We start from the raw sequence: 6,000 nt of genomic DNA, 5'->3' as shown, positions 1-6,000 counted from the left end.
TGTTTGGAACCTGGAAATATTTCACTATTTAACATAGTTGGGATTAAACAACCATCTTAAAGTAAGAATACAAACATCGGGGCGCATGGGTAGCTCAGTCAGTTAAGCATCTGACTCTTGATTTCTGTTCAGGTCATGATCTCGGGGTCATGAGATTGAGCCCTGCATTGAGCCCTGTGTGGAACCTGCGTTAGGCACTGCGCTGGGCACGGAGCCTGCTTAAGATTCTCTCCCTCCCTCTACCACAAGCGCTCATACTCTAGATAGATATATAGATAAAATAAAAGTGTCAGAATGGGGGATACATGGGTCATTTTTATCTTCACATCCTTACTGACAAAGTTAACAGGGACTGAATGAGAGTCCATTAGTGGTATTTATAACTGATTGAATGACCGTTTCCAAAAAGGTCTGATTACTAGTCACTAGGGGCCAGGATAGAGGTTAATAAGGTTGTTCTACAGGACTTTATCTCCGGTTGTTCCTCGGTCACATTACCATCAATGCTGAGAATGAAGCTCAGTGAATTCCAATCCATAAAGATCTCAACAGTCTGGAAGCTGAAAATTCTATTGAGATAAAATAAAACAGGAATTACTGTATAGACCTGAAAGTCTGACCAAGTTTCATGCTCACAGCAGTTCCATTTGTGAAAGAGACTTTGACATTTTTGTTATTAGGAAACTCAAAATATGTTTACAGTGTGACTCAGTACTAAACACAGTTAACAGTAAGTGCCTTCATTGCACACTTGGTGGGTAGCAGATCAACACCGAGCACTTCACATATATTATAAAACCCCAGAATAATTCAAATAGAGATTTGTGATTGGCTCATTTATTACCCAGCTCTCGTTCTCTAAAAGGAATGAGCTACAATTCTTTTTCTGGGGAAGGAAAATTAAGAAATGACAGTCTCTCTAGACAACTTTAATTCTTTGTATGCAGTATAAATTCCATCATCTTTACTACTGTGCTTACCATGAAAATGCAAACTCTTTAGTTGCACACTTGGCCCTGCCTTTTAGGTAAGTGGAATTTTTAGACCAATTTGTTGTCTTTTTTTGAAATTTAATATACACATAGAAAAGTACACAATTCATATATTACAGCTTGATGACTTTTCACAAAGTGAATACACCCCAAGTAATTGCCACCAGATCAAGAAATAGAGCATTCCAGCAAAACAGAAGCCTTCCTCTTGCCTCCTCTCAATCTTACCTCCTCTCCAAAGAATGAATCAATCAATCTATCTATCTATCTATCTATCTATCTATCTATCTATCTATCTTTAGAGAGAGAGAGCACAAATGGGGGAGAGGGGTAGATGAAGAGGGGAAGAGAGAATCTCAAGCAGGCTTCACGTGCAGCAGGGAGCCCCTCATGAGGCTTGATCCCACGACCCTGGGATCATGACCTGGACCAAAATCAAGAGTCAGAGGCTCAACTGACTGAGCTACCCAGGCACCCCCAGAAACTGCTATTCTGATTCCTATCACCATAGGTTTGTTTTGCTTCTGCATCACATAAATGTAAGTCTACACTATGTTCTCTTTAGTGTGTTCTCTTTCATTCAAATTATGTTTGTGAGTCTTGCACTGTTGGTGGGAATGCAAACTGGTGCAGCCACTCTGGAAAACAGTGTGGAGATTCCTCAAAAAATTAAAAATAGACCTACCCTATGACCCAGCAGTAGCACTGCTAGGAATTTACCCAAGGGATACAGGAGTACTGATGCATAGGGGCACTTGCACCCCACTGTTTATAGTAGCACTTTCAACAATAGCCAAATTATGGGAAGAGCCTAAATGTCCATCAACTGATGAATGGATAAAGAAATTGTGATTTATATACACAATGGAGTACTACGTGGAAATGAGAAAGAATGAAATATCGCCGTTTGTAGCAACATGGATGGAACTGGAGAGTGTTAAGCTAAGTGAAATAAGCCAAACAGAGAAAGACAGATACCATATGTGTTCACTCTTATGTGGATCCTGAGAAACTTCACAGAAACCCATGGGGGAGGGGAAGGGAAAAAAAAAAGAGGTTAGAGTGGGAGAGAGCCAAAGCATAAGAGACTCTTAAAAACTGAGAACAAACTGAGGGTTGATGGGGGGTGGGAGGGAGGGGAGGGTGGGTGATGGGTATTGAGGAGGGCAACTTTTGGGATGAGCACTGGGTGTTGTATGGAAACCAATTTGACAATAAACTTCATATATTGAAAAAAATAAAAATTAAAAAAAATAAAGGTGCATAATTCTCACTGACTTCCTTCAGATCTATACAGAAAAAGAAGAAAGGCCTTAATTCATTCTCTGGAATCCTGAAGTGATACGTTTTTGTTATATTTGTGACCTATATTACAAACTAAATTTTATTGAAATTCTTTTGTGTACACAAACCCCCCCCAAAAAAACAAATTACGTTTGTGGGGTTCATCCATATAGTTGTATGTAAAGGCAGTCTATTCATTTTCATTGCTACATAGTACCCCATTGTAGGTGTATATTAATACATTTATCCATTTTATTCCTAATGAACAGTTGCATTGTTTACAGTTTTTGCATGTCTTTTTGGAATCACTAGTAGCAAGAGTAGAAAATTTGGGTCATGGATTTTGCATATGTTCAGCTTTAGGAGAAATTGGAGTGGTTTTCCAATTCACAGTAGTATCAATTCATAATTTATATTCTATTAACAACAGCATATGGCAGTTCTACTTGTTCCACATCCAAGACAATTCTTAGCGTTACCATTTTTTTTCCTTTTTTAACTTTAGTCATTTTGGTGAATAAGTAGTAGTATTTGTGGTTTTAAGTTGCATTTTCTGATGATTAATAATTTTGAGCACATTTTTATATGTTTACTGGCAAATTCAATGTATTCATTCATGAAATACTTATTAAATTCATCTACTCTTTCTTCCAAAGATTATGTGTTGTCTCTCTCTCACTGATTTTTAGGAGTTCTTCATATATTCTGGTGGAAGTCCTTCATCAGATATAATATATCGCAAATACCCTCTTCCCCTCAGTGACTTGACACTTCACCCTCTTAATGATATCTGATGAAAAAAGGGCTTAATTTTTTTTCAATATATGAAATTTATTGTCACATTGGTTTCCATACAACACCCAGTGCTCATCTCAACAGGTGCCCTCCTCAATACCCATCACCCACCCTCCCCTCCCTCCCACCCCCCATCAACCCTCAGTTTGTTCTCAGTTTTTAAGAGTCTCTTATGCTTTGGCTCTCTCCCACTCTAACCTCTTTTTTTTTTCCTTCCCCTCCCCCATGGGTTTCTGTGAAGTTTCTCAGGATCCACATAAGAGTGAACACATATGGTATCTGTCTTTCTCTGTATGGCTTATTTCACTTAGCATCACACTCTCCAGTTCCATCCACGATGCTACAAAGGGTGATATTTCATTCTTTCTCATTTCCACATAGTACTCCATTGTGTATATAAACCACAATTTCTTTATCCATTCATCAGTGGATGGACATTTAGGCTCTTTCCGTAATTTGGCTATTGTTGAGAGTGCTGCTAGTAACATTGGGGTACAGGTGCCCCTATGCATTAGTACTCCTGTGTCCCTTGGGTAAATTCCTAGCAGTGCTACTGCTGGGTCATAGAGTAGGTCTATTTTTAATTTTTTGAGGAACCTCCACACTGTTTTCCAGAGTGGCTGCACCAGTTTGCATTCCCACCAACAATGCAAGAGGGTTCCCATTTCTCCCCATCCTCGCCAGCATCTATAGTCTCCTGATTTGTTCATTTTGGACACTCTGACTGGTGTGAGGTGGTATCTGAGTGTGGTTTTGATTTGTGTTTCCTTGATGAGGAGTGACGTTGGGCATCTTCTCAAGTGCCTGTTGGCCATCTGGATGTCTTCTTTAGAGAAGTGTCTATTCATGTTTTCTGCCCATTTCTTTACTGGGTTATTTGTTTTTCAGGTGTGGAGTTTGGTGAGCTCTTTATAGATTTTGGATACTAGCCCTTTGTCTGACATGTCATTTGCAAATATCTTTTCCCATTCCGTTGGTTGCCTTTTAGTTTTGTTGGCTGTTTCCTTTGCTGTGTAGAAGCTTTTTATCTTCATGAGGTCCCAGTAGTTCATTTTTGCTTTTAATTCCCTTGCCTTTGGGGATGTGTCAAGTAAGAAATTGCTACGACTGAGGTTAGAGATGTCTTTTCCTGCTTTCTCCTCTAGGGTTTTGATGGTTTCCTGTCTCACATTCAGGTCCTTTATCCATTTTGAGTTTATTTTTGTGAATGGTGTGAGAAACTGGTCTAGTTTCAATCTTCTGCATGTTGCTGTCCAGTTCTCCCAGCACCATTTGTTAAAGAGACTGTCTTTTTTCCATGGGATATTCCTTCCTGCTTTGTCAAAAATTAGTTGGCCATACTTTTGTGGGTCCAATTCTGGAGTCTCTATTATATTCCTCTGGTTTATATGTCTGTTTTTGTGCCAATACCATGCTGTCTTGATGATTACAGCTTTGTAGTAGAGGATAACATCTGGGATTGTGATGCCTCCTGCTTTGGTCTTCTTCTTCAAAATTACTTTGGCTATTCAGGGCCTTTTGTGGTTCCATGTGAATTTTAGGACTGCTTGTTCTAGCTTCGAGAAGAATGCTGGTGCAATTTTGATTGGGATCGCATTGAATGTGTACATAGCTTTGGCTAGTATTGACATTTTGACAATATTTATTCTTCCAATCCATGAGCCTGGAATGTTTTTCCATTTCTTTAAATCTTCTACAATTTCCTTCATCAGCTTTCTATAGTTTTCAGCATACAGATCTTTTACATGTTTGGTTAGATTTCATGATTTCTAGGTATTTCATGATTCTTGGTGCAATTGGGAATGGGATCAGCTTCTCTATTTGTCTTTCTGTTGCTTCCTTATTAGTGTATAAAAATGCAACTGATTTCTGTACATTGATTTTGTATCCTGCAACTTTGCTAAATTCATGGATCAGTTCTAGCAGACTTTTGGTGGAGTCTATCAGATTTTCCATGTATAATATGTCATCTGCAAAAAGTGAAAGCTTAACTTCATCTTTGCCAAATTTGATGCCTTTGATTTCCTTTTGTTGTCTGATTGCTGATGCCAGAACTTCCAACACTATGTTCAACAATAGTGGTGAGAGTGGACATCCCTGTCGTGTTCCTGATCTCAGGGAAAAAGCTCTCAGTTTTTCCCCATTGAGGATGATGTTAGCTGTGGGCTTTTCATAAATGGCTTTTATGATGTTTAATATGTTCCTTCTATCCCGACTTTCTCGAGGGTTTTTATTAGGAAAGGATGCTGAATTTTGTCAAATGCCTTTTCTGCATTGATTGACAGGATCATATGGTTCTTATCTTTTCTTTTATTAGTGTGATGTATCACAATGATTGATTTGTGAATGTTGAACCAGCCCTGCATCCCAGGAATGAATCCCACTTGATCATGGTGAATAATTCTTTTTATATGCTGTTGAATTTGATTTGCTAGTATCTTATTGAGAATTTTTGCATCCATATTCATCAGGGATATTGGCCTGTAGTTCTCTTTTTTTACTGGGTCTCTGTCTGGTTTAGGAATCAAAGTAATACTGGCTTCATAGAATGAGTCTGGAAGTTTTCCTTTCCTTTATATTTATTGGAATAGCTTGAGAAGGGTAGGTATTATCTCTGCTTTAAATGTCTGAGAGAATTCCCCTGGGAAGCCATCTGGTCCTGGACTCTTATTTGTTGGGAGATTTTTGATGACTGATTCAATTTCTTTGCTGGTTATGGGTCTGTTCAATCTTTCTATTTCCTCCTGATTGAGTTTTGGAAGTGTGTGGGTGTTTAGGAATTTGTCCATTTCTTCCAGGTTGTCCAGTTTGTTGGCATATAATTTTTCATATTCCCTGATAATTGCTTGTATCTCTGAGAGATTGGTTGTAATAATTCCATTTTCATTCATGATTTTATCTATTTGGGTCATCTCCCTTTTCTTTTTGA

At 38.5% G+C, this 6,000-nt stretch overlaps 1 long non-coding RNA gene across 1 annotated transcript in view; it reads right to left on the bottom strand.

Annotated features, from left to right (window-relative positions):
* Positions 1 to 437: 437 nt before the first annotated feature.
* Positions 438 to 6,000, bottom strand: part of LOC122488139 — a 42,758-nt gene continuing 37,195 nt past the window's right edge. The window contains exon 3 of the long non-coding RNA XR_006298579.1: positions 438 to 569. This is a non-coding gene — a long non-coding RNA (uncharacterized LOC122488139). The remainder of the gene's footprint in view (positions 570 to 6,000) is intronic.

Source organism: Prionailurus bengalensis, chromosome A2 (assembly GCF_016509475.1).
Source record: "Prionailurus bengalensis isolate Pbe53 chromosome A2, Fcat_Pben_1.1_paternal_pri, whole genome shotgun sequence".
Classification (NCBI taxonomy): Eukaryota; Metazoa; Chordata; class Mammalia; order Carnivora; family Felidae; genus Prionailurus; species Prionailurus bengalensis.
The sequence above is the reverse complement of the archived record's forward strand: the minus strand, read 5'-3'. Positions and strand labels throughout refer to the sequence as shown.